Genomic DNA, 25,208 nt, shown 5'->3' with positions numbered 1-25,208 from the left:
CCGCTGAACTGAATTACGCCAAACTTGGCAAAATTGCAGGGACTGGTAAGCAGATGTGCCTTTGCTATATTTGGTGGAAATTGCTCCAGTGGTTTTCTCGAAAATTAACTTCAAAAACACATATATATCTATAGGCGCACTCCGAGTGCTCACAGGTACGCGTACCGGGGAGCGCACCCGGCGCGCTACGGGAGTGCGCGAGCGGAAAGCTGATTGGCTGACGGGTGTTTGTCAACATTCTAAACAGTCCGGAGAGTCCGCCATTTTGTTTCTCGGTAGAATCGAGACACAAGAGGTGAAAAAAGAAGGGGGATATAATTAAAAGGGGGCAGAGTAGACACCCTCTGACCCCCTAGGTTTTCTGAGGGGGGCCTAGAAGGACCCTGAAGGGCAAAAAAATTATTTTATTTTTTTTAATTTTCGCGGGGTAAGCGCTGGGTGCGTTCCCGGGTACGCTCTCCGGTACGTGCACCCTGTGCGCACCTCGGGGAAAAACAGTGTAAAAAAATAGAGTAAAACAAATAATGTAGAGTGTTTAGTGGTAGGTTAGCTCTGAAAAGAGCTGTTGTGTTCATTGGGTGTTTTTTGTACCTACAAGTAGGTACCAATGCAGAGTCTTATATTCAAGAGGAAGACTCTATTCCCCTCATCTGTAAAATGCACACCATCTCTCCTATAGATGTCTTGCATGTTGTAACGCAAGTTGTTGTGGTAAATGGAACCCATAGCATAGTCTCTGAGGTAAGCAGAAACAGATTTATTTACATGTTTCCCAAAATTGGTTGGACCAGTTCCATTTTTGCCTTTGGCATATATTAGAAAATACCAAGGCAGTTTTTGGAAAAAGTGACATGAATTGCCCAAAGACGTCCTTTAAAAGCATTTCCAGACCTACCCCAGTCAAAGTGCCTAAGTCATTGCCACCACAGTGCACAATTATAAGGTCAGGGTGTGGTAAATGCATAAAGGATTTTACCAATGGTATCAAATGGTGGGTCTTCAATCCTCTTTGTCCAATCCATACAATGTTCACATTTGGTAAATCAAGATTGTAAATACCTTTGTTAGTTGCGTATTTTTGAGCCCAGTGGACATAGCTATGACCCAGAAACCAGACTTTTGTCATTTTGAAGGTAGGCGTGCTTCTAGTCAGATGAGTTATGGAAATGAAATGGCAGTTTGATTATGAAAAAAAAAGTGTTTGAGAATCAGTGCAGATGAATAACTAGAAATGATTGGAGCTTTGTTAAAAATCTCCACTGAAAATTAGGGTGCATGTTTTTTTTAAAGAAGTCATTTCAGTGATTGAGAAAAAGTCATTTAAAGAAACATTGCATTTTATTAGCTTGTAGATTGAGAGGTCAAGCAGGCTTGATGGATATTTTGTTGTAACATTCTAAAATTAACTTGTGAACTCTGTGCTGCTTTTAGAGGGAGTTACCATGGTTACAGGGTGAATGAGCACTGGGGGGATGGGTGAATGTTATGTGAGTTTCAAAGTCTTGAAATCTTCAACCAATTAAAATGTGCAGTTTGGTTTTGAATTTGTGGGGGGAACAATTTTCATTGGCTATGTGCAAGAATGTGGCTGTGAAATCAGAAAGAATCTGTGCCATTATTGAAAGGCTCCCAGTGAAGGAAGCTTTGTTCAGACATTCTGCTTAAGAATATCTGTTGACTGTGACTGACACTGTTTGACATCTTCTAAACCATTTTTAAAGGTGAGTAATGATTCTTTTAAAAAAGATAGAGAGTTTAAAGATTTTTTACAAGTATCATAGTGTGTGTTTCTGTGAATTAAGGAATTATATTTTTACCTTTTTTATAATGTAAGCTGTGTGTTTATAAGGTAGTCTTCTTTCTAAATGGTTTTTTATGCTTGGATTCAATGCTGGTTTAGAAATTGTGTAATGGTTTAATTGGAGTTGTAAATATGGTCATTTTTTTGAAGCACATTGTGCAACCTGTAGCATGGGTAGAAGGAGTGAATGTCTGGAGAGGGATAGGAATAGCAGATAGAAAACCATATGAAATGGTGGGGAGATGCATAAACACACAGCTATGTCAAAGATTGTGAACACAGCTTGTAAATCTGCAGGCAGACAAAGCAATTTTTGATATACCTGTGTGTTTATAAGGTAGACTCTCACAGTGATAAGATCTCTCACGGCATTTCATATTCTTGTCAGGGTATATATTTACAAGCTGTGTGCACAATGTTTGACATAGCTGTATGTTTATAAGGTAGACTCTAACAATGTTAAAATCTCTCACATTACATAAGGTAAAGTCATGGGATTGCCCCATGTAAAGGGATGCATTGCTGGAAATTATTTTTTTTACTACAATTTTTTACACTGTTTTTCCCTGTGGTGCGCTTGAGGGCCTTATTTATGAGGCCTTGCGTCACTTTTATGCTGCCGGTGCGTCACTTTTTGTGACACAGCAGTGGTGTAACATTGCACCTTCTTGAGTTATTTTTACAAAGTGATGCATGTAGGTAGCTTCACTCACAGTGTGATGAGGCCTTCAGTCTTCTACTCATGCGTCATATTTAATGTATGACGCATTATGTCGCAAGGAGTTACAGATACGTCAGTATTTCTGACGTATCTGTAAGTGCAAAAGTGATGCATTGCTGGAGTGTGTCACAAAAGTGACGCAACTCCAGCAATGCATCCTTTCACATGGGGCCAGCCCCATGTGAAAGGGCCTGCGTCAGTCTTACGCCTGCTGTGAGGCAGGCGCAAGATTTTGACGCAACGGTGTCCTAAAAGTGACGCAGTGTAATCTCACAGATTTCACTGCGTCACTTCTACGACCCTTTCTTGCATCAATACGCCCCCTTTGCATACATTACACCTGGTGCAGGTATAATGTGGCGCAGGGGTTTACAAAGTGACGCATCTACCTAGATGCGTCACTTTGTAAATATGACTCAACAAGGTGCATTTTTTACAGCACTGGTGCGTCACAAAAAGCGACGCACCGGCGGGCGTAAAAGTGACGCATGGCCTCATAAATGAGGCCTTCAGTCTTCTACTCTCACTTTTTCTTTCATTTTCTCTGTCTCTTCACTGCCTTACTCACCTTGTCTCATACTCACTTGTCTTTATCCAGTCTGTATCTCCACTCTTTCCTAAACATCACTGCTCTTTTCTTACCCTACCACACCCCCGTTCCTTTACTACATTTTCTTCACTTATCCTTATTCCCCATGTTCACTCTCCTTCTCCTCACTCTCCTTCCCCACACTCACCTTCTTTCAGTCCCCCTACTTCACTTCCCTTCCCCTCTCATCCCTTTCTTTGCTTTCTCACTCATTTTCCTCTCCTCTCCTCTCTCACTGCACTCCACTTCAGTTACTCTTTTTCATTTTTTTAAGAATACAGCTCTTTTTTGAGAATTGGAGGTAGTTCTGAAAAGAACTTTTTTTTTCTTCTTTTTTCCTTTTTTTTGAACAAAAACAGGGAATGGCAAACTGCTCAACAGGAGCGAAAACAATAATCAAAATTAGGGCTGGGGACGGCAGCAGTGGTTCTCTATTGCTCGAACCATGAGCATAACACTTTGTTCCCCATAACAAAGTAGCTGATCACATTGTCTGCATTTAATTGTGGCTTCATTAAAAGCAGGCTGAATATTAGGGATCAGCTCTTCTGGTCGCCCCCTCACAGATGCTGTTGCTCCTCCAGTTGAAGTAGAGGCACCATCTCTTGGAGCCTCTCGTGCCAGAGCCCTGACACTCTCCCGGGCATAGTTCTGGGGATTACAAAAACAATGGAGGAGTATCCACTCAAAACAGAGAGAACAGAAAAGAGGTTTCTCTGGATATGGGCTTATGTGCTCAATTCAGCACCATGTGCCTCAACCTGTTTTAGGATAATGCATATCCTTATAGAAGACCCCTCACTCACCAACCTAGTTGGTGACATGCTTCATCATCGGGGTCCCACCCCATAGGCCGAGTGCCTATAGGGTGTGCTGCGACACCTGATTACAGTGGAGCTGGTTCGTTTTTCTTTTATGTGTTCAGGGCGATCAAACAAGTGATTTTAAAAGGGGCCAACACTACTCACTACAAGTATTTATTCTTAAGTGCTTGAACCCTAATTAAAAAAGTGTTACACCTATGCCTAATTAGGTAGACTTCGGTGATATGATTAGTGTTTGATAAAAATAGCTAAGTGTGCTATGTGAGGTGTGATAAATGCTATAGGTTAAAAAGGTCTACATGTTTCAACCATTGTATTATTCATTGGTTTTCGTCAGGACCATGATATTGAACTGGGTGGTCCACACACGCTAAGGTGCGTCCTGCCCTAGTCCAAATTGGAGTGCACAAATTGTGGACTCGTGTAAAATTAGTGCGTTTCCTTTGTTCAAAGAAAAAACCTGTAAAAACAGGGAAACAAAAACAAAAAACAGGAAGGGGTCACATACAGGGGTTGACAATACATACGTGCCACATTTAACATATATAGCCATACTGAGTCGATAGACGATGTTAAACCTAAGTTGTGAAACAGAGGGATCCATCTAGTTGTGCTACAGTGGTACAGTGCTTTTACTGGACTGTGGCTGATAGCTACTCGAATGATGCCAAAGAAGTGGTGTCAACCTAGTTTTGGCATCTCTGAATAGCTAGTGAAAAATAATGGCGGCGTATTATGAGTGAGTGATCTTTATTTAGTGTTCACGAAGTGAACGGCTGCCGAGATTTGTGAGCAGTCGTGACGTCGCTGTTTGTGGGTTGCGACTGGTATAATGTTTTGCTTACGCTTCCTTGCGGTATTGCCGCTTCATGGGCACCAGCGCTTCCAAGACGGCAAGAGTCCGTCTCCTTAAAATCGATACGTAGCAAAGGAGAAAGAGAGAAAAGGTTGCCCGGTTTTAGTTTCCTGGCTGTATTTTGCATTTGCATAAATCGATCCCAATATGAACGTGATTGGTCTCCATAGAAACGTAAACAAAAGTCTTGTCCTCGTCGTTTTTTTGCTGAGACCGCTGACATCACTCAGGAGCGCCTCCCCCTGAGATACCCTGATTGGCCAATGGCGACCCACGTGATCATACCACGTGACGGGGCCACGCCCAACCAGGAAGCGCTCTAATCTTTACTTTACCGGTAGCCACAGACATCACCGGTTACTCCTCGGGGCACCGCCAGCCGGAACCAAGTAGGTTTACCGCCTGATGATCAGAAGCTGCAAGTAAGTAATGCGTGATCGTTTAAAAGAAGGAAACAAGCTTTTCCTCCATGTTCGAAAAAAAGCCCGCTGGCAATGCTATATGCAAAATACAGCCAGGAAACTAAAACCGGGCAACCTTTTCTCTCTTTCTCCTTTGCTACGTATCGATTTTAAGGAGACGGACTCTTGCCGTCTTGGAAGCGTTGGTGCCCATGAAGCGGCAATACCGCAAGGAAGCGTAAGCAAAACATTATACCAGTCGCAACCCACAAACAGCGACGTCACGACTGCTCACAAATCTCGGCAGCTGTTCACTTCGTGAACACTAAATAAAGATCACTCACTCATAATACGCTGCCATTATTTTTCACTAGCTATTCAGAGATGCCAAAACTAGGTCGACACCACTTCTTTGGCATCATTCGATTAGCTATCAGCCACAGTCCAGTAAAAGCACTGTAGCACTGTAGCACAACTAGATGGATCCCTCTGTTTCACAACTTAGGTTTAACATCGTCTATTGACTCAGTATGGCTATATATGTTAAATGTGGCACATATGTATTGTCAACCCCTGTATGTTACCCCTTCCTGTTTTTTGTTTTTGTTTCCCTGTTTTTACAGGTTTTTTCTTTGAACAAAGGAAACGCACTAATTTTACACGAGTCCACAATTTGTGCACTCCAATTTGGACTAGGGCAGGACGCACCTTAGCGTGTGTGGACCACCCAGTTCAATATCATGGTCCTGACGAAAACCAATGAATAATACAATGGTTGAAACATGTAGACCTTTTTAACCTATAGCATTTATCACACCTCACATAGCACACTTAGCTATTTTTATCAAACACTAATCATATCACCGAAGTCTACCTAACTAGGCATAGGTGTAACACTTTTTTAATTAGGGTTCAAGCACTCAAGAATAAATACTTGTAGTGAGGAGTGTTGGCCCCTTTTAAAATCACTTGTTTGATCGCCCTGAACACATAAAAGAAAAACGAACCAGCTCCACTGTAATCAGGTGTCGCAGCACACCCTATAGGCACTCGGCCTATGGGGTGGGACCCCGATGATGAAGCATGTCACCAACTAGGTTGGTGAGTGAGGGGTCTTCTATAAGGATATGCATTATCCTAAAACAGGTTGAGGCACATGGTGCTGAATTGAGCACATAAGCCCATATCCAGAGAAACCTCTTTTTTGTTCTCTCTGTTTTGAGTGGATACTCCTCCATTGTTTTTGTAATTAATTCCGGGGACCAGGAGTTCTCAACTCACATTGATAAGTGAAAAAATTCCCTCACTCTCTCTTTTGTTATTGAAGATAGTTCTGGGGATGCCTTCTCTGGTAGTGGCGAATCATGGTAGAATTACCAAAACTGTACTTCCTTGTTGGGTCTCCTCGGGAAAGTACAGTGTGGCAGATCTTACACTCCACCTTTGGAGCATTTACTTTCTTACGTCCCTCAGGTATATCAAAAAATTTCCAGATAAAATGCTCCTTAACTCTAGGCTGAGGAACCTGTTCATCTATAAATCCATCTGTGTCATCACTGCTGCTGGATGCTCTGGCAGCCATGATAATCCAACAAAGATTAAGCAGCAAAAAGACAGGTCTTGCAGTCACAAAAGTGAAAGAAGAAGTGAAGGAAATGGGTGGGGATTTCATTCTTTGTAAAAAAAACTGTTAGCAACCAATGAAAAGAGTTATTTTAAGGTCACATGACTTGACGCGCCTATGCTGCGCGCACCGGAGCGCTTCCGGGGGCGCTTACGCGGCACGAACGTAGGCGCTTCCGGGGTCGCTTACGCGGCACGAACGTGTGCGCTTCCGGGGGCGCTTACGCGGCGCGCCTGAGTGACATTGTGCTAGCTTTACGGAAATGCAAAATCATTTTTATTTCGTAAATCTAAAATAATGCTTTTTTAAGTATGGTACTGAATGTCTTGCATTATTATTAAGTTTTCATACATATTTTTTTTTACGAACGCAGAATTAGCGCTCTTGCTGCGCTCTCGGAAGAGCTTACCGGTGCGCGCACCCTGAGCGCTACAAGACAAAATGATACGGGTAAGCTCACCGGTGCGCGCACCATTTGAAAACATTCTTTAAAAAAAAAAAATTATTAAAAATTAATACTTATACAAAACAGCAAATAAAAAATCTTAGGTTACAAACTTGATATAGAAAGGAATTAGCTTTTAAAAAACCTTTGAAATTCAGTGAAAAAAACATAGGTTTCACAAATGTAATAGTTAAGAATTAGCTTTTAAAAAACCTTTCAAATTCACTGAAAAAAACATAGGTTTCACACTCGTTATAGTTAGGAATTAGCATTTAAAAAACCTTTGAAATTCACTGAAAAAAACATAGGTTTCACACCAGTTATAGTTAGCTGAACATTTTACTCATACAAAACCATTGAAATTCCCACGTTATAGTTAGTTGGACTCACTATAACTCGCAATCCACTGCTGATGATGTCACATATTACATCATTCATGACATGGTCAGTGACATGGTCAGTGACATCACTGATGACATCACTGATGACATCTCAAATTACATCACTGATGACATCATCCAGTGACTGTGTGTTTTTGTAAAGTTTAAATATATTTTACATATTGAAGAATGAGTGACTGACTGTATGAGTGAGTGATTAAATGTGTCTTACTGAATGCATGGGCTAGTGACTAAACTGTCTGAATGTGTGCATCAGTATGTCTGTTGTTGTGTAAGCTGCTGCATGTGTTGATCAGTAGCTATATGAGTGGCTATATGAGTTATTGATTGGTTGCCCAAGTATTTGAATGTGAGGCTGCGTGTGTGTGTGGGTGTGCATACATGTGTGAGCAGTTGATTCACTTGGTGTATGAGTTCAAGAGTGCATGTGAAAGCAACTGTATAAGCGGTTGACTGTGTGCATGGGTGTGTTGGTGAATGAATGGATATCTTAGTGGTATATATCCAAGTAAGTATATTTGTAAAACACAGTGCATGAGGGAGTTGGCATATAGCAATGACTATACATGAGAGCCTGTGATTGCGTAAGTGACTGTATGGATCAATGTGTACTTGTATCAGTGATTGTAAAAGAGAGTAAGTATGTGTTAGTATATGTATGAATAAGTAAGGTTATGTGTGTATAACTGTATACATGAGGAAATGGGAGTATGATTGATTCTTTGCATGACTGACTTGGTTTGTGAGTAACTCCATGGATGAGTGGCAGTGTGTGGGTGTCTGTATAGGTGTATGAGTGCATATGATAGTGTTGTATTGATGAGTGACTGTATGTATGAGTGATTGTATGGGTGAATGAGTGGATGTGTGTGTAGACTTAGGAATCAGTGAGTGTGTATGTAGTAACTGGTATTGGTGCGTCAATGGTTTCAGGAATGGTAGTCTATATTCAACACTGGATGTATCAAAGGTTAGATTAGAGTGTGATGAGGTGCATTATATTATCACAAGGATGATGTCATCAGTGATTTCCTCAGTGATGTCATTTGAGATGTCATCAGTGATGTCATCAGTGATGTCACTGACCATGTCATGAATGATGTAATATGTGACATCATCAGCAGTGGATTGCGGGCGCGCGAGTTATAGTGAGTCCAACTAACTATAACGTGGGAATTTCAATGGTTTTGTATGAGTAAAATGTTCAGCTAACTATAACTGGTGTGAAACCTATGGTTTTTTCAGTGAATTTCTAAGGTTTTTTAAATGCTAATTCCTAACTATAACGAGTGTGAAACCTATGGTTTTTTCAGTGAATATATATATACATATATATATATATATACATTACCTACTGGCGGTCGCCAGTAGGTATATATAGTTAGGATTTTTTCTCTATGGGATTTTTGAAAATTCTATGTCTAATAACTTTGGCGTTTGTGGACGGAATTGGCTGAAATTTTCAGGAAAATTGAACATTTTGTTTCTGAGCAGCCCCTGAAAATTTGGGGGGGTTTTGTCAAGGGGGGGCTGAGAAAAAAGGGGGGTCCCAAAACGTGTTTTTAACATTGAGTTTCCCATAGGGCGGTTGGCCTCACTTTTAGCCCGAACGGCTGAATGGATTTGCACGAAACTTGGCAAAATTGTAGGGACTGGTAGCCCGATGTGCCTTTGCTAGGTCTCAATATATGTGCTTCAGTGGATTTTGAGAAATTAACGTTCAAAAAAAGATATATATCTGTAACAGCGGACCGGGCAGCGCTCCGGTTCGCGGACTTTTCGCGGTACGGAGCTTTGTGAAGCGAAGCTGATTGGTTCTCCGGCGTCTGTGAACATTCCAAACAGTCCGTAGCGGCCGCCATCTTGTCTCTCGGTAGGATCGAGAGACAAGAGGAGGCCAAAGCGAAGGGGCAAATGACCATAAGGGGGCATAGTAGATCCTCGCTGACCCCCTAGGTTTGATGTGGAGGTTTTAAAAGGGCCCCGCGGGGCAAAAAAAAAAAATAATAATAATAATCGAACGGCTGAATGGATTTGCACGAAACTTGGCAAAATATTAGGGACTGGTAGCCCGATGTGCCTGTGCTAGGTCTCAATATATGTGCTCCAGTGGATTTTGAGAAATTAACGTTCAAAAAAAGATATATATCTGTAACAGCGCTCCGCTTCGCGTACTTTTCGCGTTACGGAGCTTTGCGAAGCTGATTGGTTCTCCGGCGTCTGTAAACATTCCAAACAGTCCGTAGCGGCCGCCATCTTGTCTCTCGGTAGGATCGAGAGACAAGAGGAGGCCAAAGCGAAGGGGCAAATGACCATAAGGGGGCATAGTAGATCCTCGCTGACCCCCTAGGTTTGATGTGGAGGTTTTAAAAGGGCCCCGCGGGGCAAAAAAAATTAAATAATAATAATAATCGAACAGCTGAATGGATTTGCACGAAACTTGGCAAAATATTAGGGACTGGTAGCCCGATGTGCCTTTGCTAGGTCTCAATATATGTGCTCCAGTGGATTTTGAGAAATTAACGTTCAAAAAAAGATATATATCTGTAACAGCGCTCCGCTTCGCGTACTTTTCGCGTTACGGAGCTTTGCGAAGCTGATTGGTTCTCCGGCGTCTGTAAACATTCCAAACAGTCCGTAGCGGCCGCCATCTTGTCTCTCGGTAGGATCGAGAGACAAGAGGAGGCCAAAGCGAAGGGGCAAATGACCATAAGGGGGCATAGTAGATCCTTCCTGACCTCTTAGGTTTGATGTACCATTTTGCCAAGTTTGGTGTAATTCCGTTCAGCCATTCAGGCTGTAGACGTATGTAAATGTCCTATGGAAAATTGCATGGGGAAAACACATTTGAAAGTGTTGAAATTTAGAACCAATTAAAATGTTACTTTGGTTTTGTATTTGTGTGTGATGAAAGTTAATTGGTTATGTATATATCTCAAATGAGGGGAAACCACAGCCATTTTGTGATACTACTGTCTGAGGTACATTTGTGAGGAATTTTTGGTGGTGAATTTCTGGTGTTTGATTTACACAGTACTAACACTTCTCCTACTTTTAAAAAGGTGAGTTGTTAATTTGTAAGGGGAACTATGTTGTACACTTGAAGATAATTTGAAAAATGTTTTCTGTTATTTATTTGCAGTCCTTCTGTTATACTAAATACTTGATAAAGTTAGTTTTATATTATGTATTACTAAAAACGATAAATGAAAGTGATTATTTTTTTCTGCAATTTACAGCAAGCAATTTCAAAATAAAATGGCTCACAATGAAGAGACCGTGGCAATTTCTTTTGAATTGTCCACTACATTGATTGAAATTGACAGCACCAATAATGAAATATTGTCACAAGGAGGAGATGACTTGAATGATTCCACTACATTGATTGAAATTGACAGCACCAATAATGAAATATTGTCACAAGGAGGAGATGACTTGAATGATTTTTTTGATCAATCTGTTGATGGCGAATTTATCGAATGTTTGGAGACCATAGAGTTACAAGAATCATCATTGCAGACTTTTAATGAGGAGATTCCAGATGAGATGATTGAAGAGGAAATTTCTGATGAGGACATGTTACTAGTTCTTTCAAATTTAGAAAATTCAGAAGAATACATTTATATTTAGAAATCAAAAATTGTTTGAGACATTATTCATTTTTATTTTTAATTTATGAGGTTGTAGCGAAGTGATTGTAGTATAAAATGAGACTTATAGTATAGAGTGCAACATTTTTATGTTACATGGTAAGTTTACTCATATTTACTTCCCTTCTCCCACTATATTATCTCCAATGTGTATTTGACATCTCTTCTTCATCTCCGGCCTCCTTTCTCTCACTGTGTGTCTCTGATGCATCTTATCGCTGCTATTTTGTGTAATTACAGAAGAGAGTAAAATAAAATAGTTCGGAACGTGAAAAGGGGGCAAAGTAGAGTACCCCTCACCCCCTAGGCCTTCTCAGGCGGTCCCAAAAGGATCAGTTTCTGCTTTCCTGAGAGATTATGGTATGAGTTCCATATACCACAATAATTTGCATTACAACATGCAAGATATATATCTCCTATTACCAACTTTTGGAGATATTCGCGCTAAGCGCGAATATCTCCAAAAACTAACACCTGCCCTGAGCAGTTCTTAGCCATGTTATCCAATGGGAGGTGGATAACATGGCTAAGAGCATTAGCTCGGTAATGCATGAATATCGCTGAGTTTTCAGCGATATTAATGCATTGCGGTCGTTTTTTATCGCATTTGCGATAAACCTTGATAATAGCAAGGTTTATCTTCGATAATTTCTGACGATGCTTAGCGGTAAAAAATTCGTTGGTAAGCATCGTTAGCGATAAATATCGCTTAACTTTGGTAATATGCACCAACGTCTGTTAACGTTCGATTCGAAGGAAATGAGGAAGTGTTGAAAAACATTGTTTGCGCCATCTTGCCTTTTTTGAAATGCCACACTTTTGTCGTGCACGGCAGCCATTTTAGATGCCTTGACCAGACCCACTCTCTGCACGCTGTCGATTCGTAGCATGGCTCCCCCTCGCAAGCATCTTCCCCAGGCACTGGTCACCCCCGCTCTCTGTGTTATGCATGGGCAATAAACCTCTCCCCATCTGCGCTGCTCTTCCCTGAGAATCACACTCTGTGCCCGCCCGACACCTCCCTTTCGCCCTATTCACTACCGCACCCTCTGACACTCCTCTTCCTCTGTGTCCGATTGTCCAGGCTATCAGCTAGCCCTGCAGATGTAGTTTATGGCCCCAGCTGTAAAGAATCACCCCTCTTCAAAGGAGTTATAGTAGATCAAGGCCCACACCCGATGAGATCCGTCACACCACACGTGTTCCTACTATCTGAAAACCATCCTGTATTGTGATTGGGGAGGGGACCGAGCCTGAAGCGGAAGATTCCAGGGATGACTCTTTGTACATCAAAGTTTTTACATTTATGTGTCACATTAAAAATATATAGCACTCCAACAAAGTAGTAGGATTATAAAACTTTAATAACTTATAAATATATACAACAAAACAAAAACAGTAAAAACATTTAAACAACGAAGAGACCGTGGCAATTTCTTTTGAATTATCCAATACATTTATTGAAATTGACAGCACCAATAATGAAATATTCTCACAAGGAGGAGATGACTTGAATGATTTTTTTGATCAATCTCTTGATGGCGAATTTATCGAATGTTTGGAGACCATAGAGTTACAAGAATCATCATTGCAGACTTTTCATGAGGAAATTCCTGATGAGGACATGTTACTAGTTCTTTCAAATTATGAAAATTCAGAAGATGTTGCCTGGGGGTGGGTCGTCAGTAGCAGTCTGTTGTGCGAATAGTTCCAAGGCAGCAGAACGCGCTGAAATCTAGATGGCACGAAGGTGATGTCTAGTAAGTTGCCGCCCAGCAAATAACGGCGTGGGGCGCCGCGGGGGTGAGTGAGTCCAGTAGGCACCACAGCTATTCTTACCGGCATTGCAGAATTACTGCTGGGGACAATGCCTGTGCTGTAGCAGGGTCACAGCAGAAACAAAAAGGATTCTGTTGAAGATGTTGTTGGTTTTCAATTTGAAAACAGTTCTGGTGTCAACTGCTATGCTAATGTAGTGGTTAATGTTTTGTTTTCTCTAGAAAATGTAAAAGAGGGGGAGGCAGTCCAAAGTTCTGGTAAAAGGGCAAAGGAAAGGATCGGTGGTTTGAACTATCAGTCAAAAAGGGGAGGGGGTGCAACAATTTTTCCTACCGGGTCACAGTGTGCTTTCACCGGAACTTAGGTTTGCAGGATTCTAGTAATTCAAAGTGAGGCTGGCGCCAGCATGGGAGCGCCGACGTCCCGCGGATACAGTTTCGTCACTCCACGGGCGATCATGGCAGTCATTCCCCATCGGGGGTGTCTGCGGGGGTCGGAGACTCCCGCGGCTCCTCTAGAATCTTCAAGGTCGTGGAGGACTACGGTGGTGGAGTCAACCAGTGACCGGGCAATTTCTTTATGCTGGGCCCGCTCTTGCCAGGTCGATCGCCATTTTGAGAGTTCGGTAGCTACTGGCGATCGCGGGGTCAAATGAGCGGACGGGCTCCACCCTGCCGGGCGAGACGTTGCAGCATCGCCACAGTGGAAGAACCCTTTTCCGGGCGCCTGGAGCGCTGAGGGTGCAGGTGGGAAGCCTCCACTGGGGAGGCGGGAGAGGCCTGTTCGCACCGTCTCTCCCTCCCAGTGCACCCCACGGCGTCTCGCTTGAGATTTGTTATGGCCGGACCAGGCGATGTGGACGAGGGGGGGGGGTCGGAGGCATGTGCAAGACATCCCCCCCAGTGTTGTCAAAGCCATTATTGAAGAAAGAAGAAATGTCCCGTCCGTCTTCGGGCCGGGCTTCCGGTGGATGTCGGCCGGACGCCCCTTGCTCTGGCCCCATGAACGGGTTCCTTGGTTTATCGGCTGCAGCCGGATCCCATCGGCCCCGGCCGTTGGTGGCCGGACCGGTAGAGAATGTGGCGGGACTACCTGCAACTGTCAAGGGCCACCGCGGCCGGACTGGGAGAGAGAGGGGAGGGTCGAGGACACGGACATTCCCCCCCCTGCAACTCTCCAGCGTTGTCAATCCCCCTGGCCGGGTCCCGCTGGCCTCGGCCTCGGCCTCTCCTCCGGCTACACCCTACGTGATGATCTCCGAGGCGTGGCAGCAGGACCCGCCTTATATGTGTTGCTTCCGGCTGGGCGTAGCCGAAAACCTGTTGCCCTTTGGAAGTTTCTAGAATGGGGCGGATGTCTGCTGACTTCTATCTTTCCAGTTTGCCGTTATTTGGCCATGGCAGGTGGTGGGACAGACACGTTTTGGGGCAGTGAGGGGCGATGTTTTCAGGTTTCTTATTACGGGCTTACTTCTAACGTTTCTTGTTTCTAGGACAATAATAGGTTTTATCATTACGTATTGTTATCGTTTCTTTGTTTGTTATTTAATAAAAAGTTCATCAGTGGCCTACTGATTTTCGTTTTCCTATTCTTTTCTTTCCAGGTTGTTTCATGCTAAAGTTTCTGTTAACAGGATACAGTGATCACTTCGTTATTATTGCATATGTCCTTTTCACTAGGGGTGCTCTCTTGTTGGGCCAGATGACCTATCTCTAGTAAATGGTCCGGGTGAAACAGGTGCATCAATCAGTGGGGAGTAGATAGGCATGACAGATTACAATGGGGGAGAAAGGTCCGCATTACCTACACTTTCACTACTTGTAAAGATTTTCCTACGTTTATTTGCAAACAGGGAATACCTCCAAAAAGAACTAATTCCCAAACAGTCAATGTTTGGACAATCAATCAATCAATGAGGAATGAAATAGGTACGACGTGTTAAAGGCTTGCGTTACCTACCCTTCACTATCTGCAAAGGGAGAGAGAATATTCCTATTCTTCCTCGTTTGCAGGCAGAGAAGATCCTTAAGAGAACCAACTTCGAACAATTCAATGCTCGATTCAAACAATCAACAAGGGGTACTGTGAACACAAATGAACGCCGCTTATGTACATACACATTGCTATTTTCAACAGGTTGTTCCTAATGTTTCTATTTTAGCGAGGTCAAAAAGAGATCCCATTAGTGGCCTACGGATTTTGCTCGATTCCTTTTGTTTTTTTACACGATTTGTCGCTATCTGCAAAGACTAAACAGAGTATTGCGACTCTGTGCTTGTTTGTAAATAGAGAATGAACCAAAGAGAACAATCAATCAAATGGAGAGAGAAGCAGGCACGACGGATTACAACGGGGGCAAAGGCCTGCGTTAACTACCCTTCACTATCTGCAAAGAGAGAGTACTCCTAATAGAAATGAGGGGTGGGGGGCAGCATTCAAAGCAGATCAGTGTGCATAAACACGAAAATGTTTTTACTTACCACGTACTTGACATTCGACAGCTTATGATATTTGCTATTAAAAAACCATTGAAATTCACTGAAAAAACCATAGGTTATAGACCATATATAGTTAGGAATTAGCATTTACAAAACCTTGAAAATTCACTGAAAAAACCATAGGTTATAGACCATATATAGTTAGGAATTAGCATTTACAAAACCTTGAAAATTCACTGAAAAAACCATAGGTTAGAGACCATATATAGTTAGCTGGACATTTTATTGACATAAAACCAATGAAATTCCATATATAGTTAGTTGCACTAACTATATATCGCGCACCCGCAATCCACTGCTGATGATGTCACATATTACATCATTCATGACATGGTCAGTGACATCACTGATGACATCACTGATGACATCTCAAATGACATCACTGATGACATCACTGATGACATCTCATTTGACATCAATGACCACATCACTGATGATATCATTCATGTGACAATACAATGCATCTCCTCACATTTTAATATAACCTCTGTTTCACCCAGTGTTAAATACAGAGTATAATTTTTGAAACCATTGACACACCAATACTAGTTACTACATACGCACTCACTGATTGCTACGTCTACACACACCTTCACTCATTCACCCATACAATCATTCATACATACAATCACTCATCTTTACAACACTATCATATGCACTCATACACCTATACAGACACTCACAGTCTGCCACTCATCCATGGAGTTACTCACACACCTAGTCAGTCCTGTAAAGAATCAATGACACTTCCATTTTCTTGTCTATACAGTTAAACATGGAGCACCTTACATTTTCAAACATATACTAACACATACTTACCTTCTTATACAATCATTGATACAAGTACACATTGATCTGCACAGAGTCACACACCTCCCAGCTAGCCACACACACACTCAGTCTCCCATACAAATACTTGGGCAATCAATCAATAACCCATATAGTTAGTCATATAGCTACTGATCAACACATGCAGCAGTTTACAGAACAACAGACATAATGATGCACAAATTAAGACAGTTTAGTCACTAACCCATGCACTCAGTGAGACACATTTAATCACTCACTCATACAGTCAGTCATGCACCTACTAAATTCTTCGTCCAGACACTTACACATCCACTCATTCTTCAATATGTAAGACATATTTAAACTTTACAGAAACAAAAAATCACTGGATGTTGTTATCGGTGATGTCATCAGTGATGTCATTTGAGATGTCATCAGTGATGTCATCAGTGATGTCACTGACCATGTCATGAATGATGTAATATGTGACATCATCAGCAGTGGATTGCGGGTGCGCGATATATAGTTAGTGCAACTAACTATATATGGAATTTCATTGGTTTTATGTCAATAAAATGTCCAGCTAACTATATATGGTCTCTAACCTATGGTTTTTTCAGTGAATTTTCAAGGTTTTGTAAATGCTAATTCCTCACTATATATGGTCTATAACCTATGGTTTTTTCAGTGAATTTTCAAGGTTTTGTAAATGCTAATTCCTAACTATATATGGTCTATAACCTATGGTTTTTTCAGTGAATATATATATATATATATGCAGCAGCTGCAGTCTCCCAGAACCGCCACCTCGACGACAGAGAAACCACGCAAATCCAGCTGTTTTTTTTTTTTTTTCCAGGAACAGGTATTTATTTTAGACGAGTTACCAGATCTGACGCGTTTCGGGCATCCGCCCTTGTTCACAGATAGTCAGTAAATGGAATGGTCAACATTTAAATAGTGGCTGTTCCAAAGTTTTTTTCACATGTATTTTTTTCTATATCACCACGTGAGCATAAAAAGAGAAGACATACTACTTAGTATAGCACATATAGAGTATGTTTTCCCACTAGTATGTAAACATTTCGCAAATTAGTGTTGCTAAAAGACTGGATAAAAAACAAATAACATTTAGAATCCACAGTGACATAAAAACGATGTATATATACATTGTTTAAAAAATTAAAAACAATGTATATAAAAAATATGTACAAGCATGAATGCAGTGACCAAAGAGTTACTATATATATATATGTATGGCCTAGTCAAACTTGAAAGGGTAGAAACGCTGCTCCGGTCTCCACTCTGATGGCGAATCAAGCCATCACAGATTACAATCATATAATTTCATATCAGATTGACCTTCTAAAACCTTGTGAATTTCAGTGTCTAGACTCTAGAGTCTTCCAGATGTTTGGTGTCATCATAAAACTTACTCTGACTCTCATCTAACTCTACATCTGCTTACTTCCTCTTCACTCCCAGTCTAACTTGTGTATACTTGTATCCCTTAAAGATCATAAGTAGGAATATTGCACAAAGGGAAATTAGCAAAAGATGTTTTAAAATGGTGCGCAAAATTCCCCTTCCCAAGCTTCTAAACCACTTGCCAATTGAAGCAAGTCCACTTCCAATAGCTTCCCATCATCTGTCACTAGTGAGAACAGCATTGTCGAACTTTCAACATCCTTTAGACTCTCCCCTCTTTTGCGAGCAAAAGGCCTAGCGCAAGTCTGTTTTGCAAAGCCATACACCTTAACACAACCATCTCTGTATTTACAAGTAATAAGGAATTTTCTGTACTAGCAGCCAATTTATCCAACATGTTAGACAGCTTTCTTATTTTCAGATCATTCAAAATTATTCCTACAGACGGGATTATGGCACCAAAAATATCTCCTACTACTTCTGCTGCACTAACACCTCATCTTGTTCTAGGTCTCATTTCCCATACAGTAACATTAAAATGTTCCACATTGTAAATCTTCGTGCAAACTATACCAAGATAACACGTACAGTGCCATCCATGGGACAAATTAAAATATGCAAACTGTACCCAAATAAAAAACTCTTCATGAATCACAGGATCCTACCCTTCCAAGGAAACGTAATTTTTCCTATCGCCTCGAAAACATTTTCACATTCGCTCTTCCCTAAAAATAACGGCTCTATATAACTCTGATCAACGTTTATACACAGCATGGTTTTATGTTGCCAATCTAAGGTCAAGGCATGCAAATTTCCCTTCAACTGGCTTTCAATTTCTTTAGTACACTACCAGTGGTAACTCTTAGGGACATTTATCAGTTTCAGATTTGTACTCCAACTCTCGCCTTCTGTCTTCTACTAGATGCTAGAGTTTGTTCTCCACATCTGCCATGAAATAAGTCAAAGTATGCCATATCTGGTGGCTTAGTGGTCTAATGTGTCCTCTGTAGGGGCCTTTGTTTTACCTCATGGCCACAGGTTCAAATCTCTGTGGATCCACTCACCCTTTCATCCTTCTGAGATCGATAAAATGAATACTGTTGGGTAACAATATACATCTGGTTTTCAGTGCCAACATACCGTTCTGGGGTAATGCGCGCTTAACAAATCGTTATGTTAAATTATGTCTGTGTGCCTATGCAGTGTCTAATGGCTTAAGAGGCACAAAATATGTTCCTTAAATTTCTGTACCTTTAAAATAAGGATTCTTATTCAAATGTCTGAACATAGGAACTTCTGAAAGGACTAAATTATAAATAATATTGAAAACTACCCTGCCTATAAAATAGACTTAGTAAAAGGCTACAAGAGATTACATATGAAAAAGGAATGTGATGGTAGGGAATAACCTTTGAAACAGACACAGGCAACATAACAATCTCTTGCATTCATAGGGTCAATGTATTGTAAACCAATCTAAAATATGAGTTTGAAGAAAAATCTCCCCTTGATAGATCTGTGTGTAATTTCTTAACCCCCAACAACTATAGCTTACTATCAGCAGGATGTGGTGTTGTGGGATCAACAGTAGGCTTGATTTCTACTGGCCTTTATGTAGCTGAATATAATCCTGTAAGCAATATGATAACTACTAACAACTACAATTATTAGTGTGCCTGCTATGTTGTATCTGTGCCTATTAGTATTAGAATTGGCTTCCAATTCTTCATTGGAACCTAAACCTTTGGGTAGAACAGTAATGTTCACAAGCACATTTGCAGGTATGGCTGGTGATCTCATTGCCTTGCCCATGAGGATTCCATGGGGGACAATCTAGTCCTATGATCAGGTATGCTGGGTACACATATCAACACAAGCAGCAAAGCATCAGGCCATTTCAAAGAAGTGAAAACACACACTTTGACAAGACTCAATTTCAAAGTCCCATTGACATTCTTCTCCATACCCGAAGCCTCAGGTCTGTAGCTATACTACAGTCTCTGTTCAAACTGCAAAGTGGCTACAGCATCTTCAGGATTTCATTGTTGAAGTGTTTTGAAAGGGACACTTAGTACCACCGAAACGTGTTGACGCCAGTGTTAAAATGAGGAATCCAAAGAAAGCAGAGGAACTTTGAGATACATGGGAATTCCTGTACTAAGTGTCACTTTCAAAACACATAGGGCTATTGGATCAGATTAATATTTAATTAGGCTATTAGAACTGTTCTTAAAGTGGGGTAATTTTTGTGTTATTTTATGATCATGTTTCATGCCTTTTTTTTCTCTAAACTGTTTATGTACTATTTTATGACCACGTGAAGTGGAATGTATAAACTGTGCTAAAGTCTTTAATTTATTGATTGTTTGTACCTTGTCGGGAGCATTTCCGAAATTTTAAACTTTGGGATAAAAAAAGATTTTATACAAATAAACCACTGTAAGCATCACATTTCAGTTTGAGAGTATACTTGGGATTAACGTTGGCTCTAAAGGAGCTGTGAATGGGTGATTGATGAATATAATGAATGAAAGGATGGTGTGAAGACACACATAGTTTGTTTCCAGGGATTTCCCTATAGGCTCAATTTGTCTAAAGTACCCAGTTCCCTGGAACTAGTGGGGTCATCTCTCTCTTTTTCACCTTAATCTTGGAATCCATTAGTAAATGATGCAAGATCACTCCTCTTCCAAGGTACACTTACATAACCTCCGCTTGGTACCTGTCGTAAAGGTAAACTGGTAGCTCCCATCCCCCCCTCTCCAGAAGGAGGCGGTTCCTCCATTAATCTTCTTGGACTTTTTCTTTGTGACCATTTGACTTTGCACTTATCCAGCACATTCCAATTCCAGATGCTGTGAATTAATTCCCGAATTTGCATTTTCAGCCCTGGTATTCTCATATTTTCCAAGTCCTGATCAAAAAAGCAGAGCCTGTGGTTCTTCTGCACAGCCTTTGTCCGCTCTAAATCTATTTGATATTTCAGAGCTGTTTCAGATACTTTATTATAGGCTTATCTGGCTAGCCTGGTAACATCCTTACTCATAAACAAAAGTTTATTTTGTTGATGAGTATATTTCAAGCCAATTCAAGACTCCCACTTATCATTTCATCTAATTCTAACTTCAGTTTTCCTATTTCCACCAGGTTTACCTTGTAAACCTGGTGGAAATAGGAATTGTTCCTTGACTCAATTCTGTACTCCCATTCCCATTCGATGTAGCATTACAAGCTTTCAACCACTCATATAATTCCTGAACATTAGGAGTAGGCTGCATCTCAGAATCTTTAGATATTGCCTTCACTCTGGGTGTGCTACTATGAGCATTCAGGGGTGGCTCCCATGTGAGCAAACCCAAATCTGTCAAGCCCATAAAGGTCCAAATCCAGGATGATTCACTGTTGGTCTGCACTAGCACCACAAGGGGAACTCACATTAATTGGGATGAAAGGAACACATTCTTCAGCCCTCAAACTTGTGGGGGGGCATTTTTGGAAACTCATTGCTGAGCAGGGACAGCCAAACTATGAGTCACTATTCGGCAGAATTACGGTTGCATAGAGGAACAAATGGCCCAATAGTAACTGGAACAGGAAATGCATCTGGAGCATTAAGAGCCGTGGAGGTACCATGAACTTCCTCCCATCGGGCTTTGATCCATATCACTAGGGGTGGCCCCCATAGCATTTGAATTCACCTTTACTAGTGCAGTAAAAAATCCAGAATTTCCACTAGCTTTAATGCTTCCACCTCTGATTGCTGAGGTCTTGTTACACAGAGGTGGGCATTCTAGCAATAGTATATTTAAATCACTGTCACTAGTATTACTGTCACCATTCTCACTTCACTCAACTACTTCACCTTTCTCATTTCATATCTCTCTCTCTTTTTCTTCTCTTTCCTGCCCTTCTCAAATTCATCATCAGTCAATGTTGTATACCATTTAGATGCCTCTATCATGTTGGTTCTCCACTTCTCTGTTGAGCATCTCACCTCGCATCATCATAAGTGCGCACTCACTTTCTAGCTCTTCCCAGATATCTCTCTTTCTCTCTGGCATGAGCTGCACGCTCCCTAACATTGAGCACTTCAACTGTATAGGTCTAGGCTATGGTTTCATCTTATTTAAAAAGCTCCTCAAGTTTTCAATGATTCTCACATTAAATGTAACATGTCAGTTGTTCTTCTGCCATTGTTTGAGCCAAACACAAGTGTGTAGCCTAACAATTATCGCCATATAATGAGTGGCCTGCGGTATCTTCGGGTGGTGCCTCATCTCCTTCCCTAACAGGTATCGTCACATCTCCCCTAATCAAATCTTGTATGACTTTATTACACTTCATTTTTTAATAAGTAAGTCAATTATCACAATTTGAAATCTTCATTCAAAGCATGGCCCAATAGTTTACTCACAACTCCCATTACAAATCAACACCCAATAAAAGTGTGGCACAACCACATGTAGACAACCAATAGCAGTGCGGCTTTACACCAAGTGATTAGTCCCAGTGCGGCACACTGTGACATCAGTCACACTCCTTTCAGTGGTTCACCATCCTTTACAATTTACTCTTAATAATACTGGATGAGGAAACCCTAATGAGATCCATTAAAGGTGTCAGCATTGTAGAACCTCTACAGATGATCTCTAAAGGAATGGAATATTGTGTAGCATGGCGCACCACAACAAAGATGTTGCAAAGAGGTCTCTACCTCTCAAAGACTAACCGAAGTCTGAATCTAGCTGAAATTGGATCCCCAATTAAACCCCCAAAAGAACCTTAGGTCCTCACATCAGAACGTCCTTGGATTCCTCCCATCTCCCATCTCTGTAGTCCTCCCTTTGTTCTTTAAGGCTTCTCGTCCTTGCCAAAAAGACACTCTTTATGAGCCTCACTATATCTTTTGCACAATGTTCCTTTTTCTATTTATAAGATTACACAACTGCACCTGCAGAGAAGGGAAACACATTATATGTAAAGCAAATGTTCAGGTTGAAGGTTAAACATTAAGAAATCCAAATGCTCAGGGCCTTTGGTCTAGCTAACGTGGCAAGCATCTCACTATGCTTAGATGCATGATCACGGATACATATACGGTTATATTTTAGATGTAGAGTAGTATTCAAATGGATACATTTTCAGTTATAAAATAAATGCAGAGTATCATTAAAATGAGTATGCAAATACATGAGAATTAACAATATTAATTAAACCACACAGATGTAAATTTATATGAGAATTGCAATTCAATGTTAGTGCAAGGAAAACATTAACGCACAATCATATAAAGGTCGAGATTACACAGTAACTGCTCCTGATGTACTGTTAGTACACTACATTATGTTAATAATGTTACAACACACGAGTACATGCGGCCATTTGTAAAGTCTCTCTATATATATGTACGACCTGGTCAAACATGAAAGGGTGGAGCAAAACTTATGCTGATCCAATAGCAAAACACACACCATTACAAAACTGTTTGCGTGGCAGCTATAATGCAGCTGGGCTTGAATTCTCCTTGCCCTGAATAAACGTATCTGTCTTTGCTCAGATTGCATCCTTAAAAATAAAAACATGTTTTTCGTTGAACAGAAAGTTGAACGATGACAGAGTGAGCTGGCAGTTGCTGTCAATATGACATTTGCAAAAAAACTTTATCAATAAAAAGCTATCAGGATGAACCACGTCAATAGGAATGAATTATTAACCAGGTGAAAGGGATTCTGTGTGCGTGCTTCTAAAAGTAAAGTTCTGACTGCGCACAGCTTTAATCTTAGGATTCAGCGACAGAGATGGTCTTTCTTCATTTTATGTGCGCTCTGCAAAATGGACTCCCACAAAGAGACACGCCTAAGTGGGGAAGGAGAAGGGACATTCTTCAGCGATAAAGTCATAAATAGCTTTCCCATCAGCCTGCAGCCCTATTTGTTGCTTACTGCTTGAGTTGTTGAAACAAACATAAAATAAAATAATCTCGGGGCGATTTCCTCACTATGCAGAATGAATTTGAATGCGCTCTCCTGCTGGTATCTTTATGGGAAACCCGACTAGATGGCAAAAAATGGAACACAGAAATCTGCATTTAGATGGAAATATTATAAAATGCATGATATAGCACAAAGTACAGTCTTTTAATGGAGATAGCAAAGTGTTGCATTATACGGATGAGTAGAAAGGTAGCCTGCATGTAAGCTTTCATGTGCAACAGCTCTTGTTTCCCCCGAGGTTTTGAATCCCCAATTATTTGAGTATGTGGCAAATATTGATAGAAATCTTAGGAGGGTCTCGGCGGCTGTCTTTCAAGTACAGCTCCCGAACATTGCTCCTAGTGAGATCTTTACTAGTCGTTTTATAAAACCTACAATGATTAATTGCAATGTAACTTTTATATCCTAAAGCACTTTTCGGTTAAATTGATTATTTTCTCTGAAACAGTGAGAAAAAGATTAGTGGACGTTGAGCGTCTTTTCTTGCTGAAACGGTAGAAATAGAATTAGATGAACGGAAAATATAATTTGAAGGAAAATAAGGCTTCATGACAATATTCACTGTTTTTTTTTTGTGGTGCCAATGCTCCTTGGAGTTCCATGGGTGTGGTAGTAACCTAGTGCAGTATTATTGCATCATTCTGAGTTATACCCCTTGGAATGGGGACTAACGTGATATAACTGTATGTGATTCCCCTTTCCGAGGTGCAAAATTCCAAAAATTGCGTCATTTTCCCCTAGATTTTACCTGTGAATCGTGAATAAGTAAACGACAAATCAAATTATCCAATCAACTCTGTCCATGTAGCAAAGGGAATATGCCTTTTATTCACTTAAATGTAATAGTTTAATACCTATCCAGTAGCTAGGCAGAACATACATTGCTGCCCTGAACAGAGGATATTGACTTTCTCTAACAAGTGAAAACTTCTATACATGGTGTGAGGAAAAGTCAAGCGAAGGGAACATTAAAAATGCCAGCTCACTGGACATATAGGCGCAGATTGTCTGGTTATGTAGACAATTGCCTATGCTTACATTCCTTCAGGTGTCGGAATAAACTGGCGTGATTGAGGGGAAGCCTTGTGTTTACAACCAGGTCTTCACAAGGTTTTTTGTCTTTATGTATACACAAAAGGGAGCCCGAGGAGATTTTAAAGACCAGAGAGGTCAAACTCCCCGGAATAAGTAAACTCAATACACAAAGTGCCCTTGGGTCTTATGAAAAGAAAAAACACAAAAACGGCTGACACAACAGGAGAGGTCCCTTTTGAGGACGGTTTCCCTCACCCACCATTGGTGGCATGCTTCACCATTGGAAATCCTCCTCACACCATGAAACCTAGTCATGGTGCATGCTACAACCCCCTTGCTGCGACGGAGGATCTCAGGGATTTTTTCTGTATTAG

This window comes from Lissotriton helveticus, chromosome 6 (assembly GCF_964261635.1).
Source record: "Lissotriton helveticus chromosome 6, aLisHel1.1, whole genome shotgun sequence".
Lineage (NCBI taxonomy): Eukaryota > Metazoa > Chordata > Amphibia > Caudata > Salamandridae > Lissotriton > Lissotriton helveticus.
The sequence above is the reverse complement of the archived record's forward strand: the minus strand, read 5'-3'. Positions refer to the sequence as shown.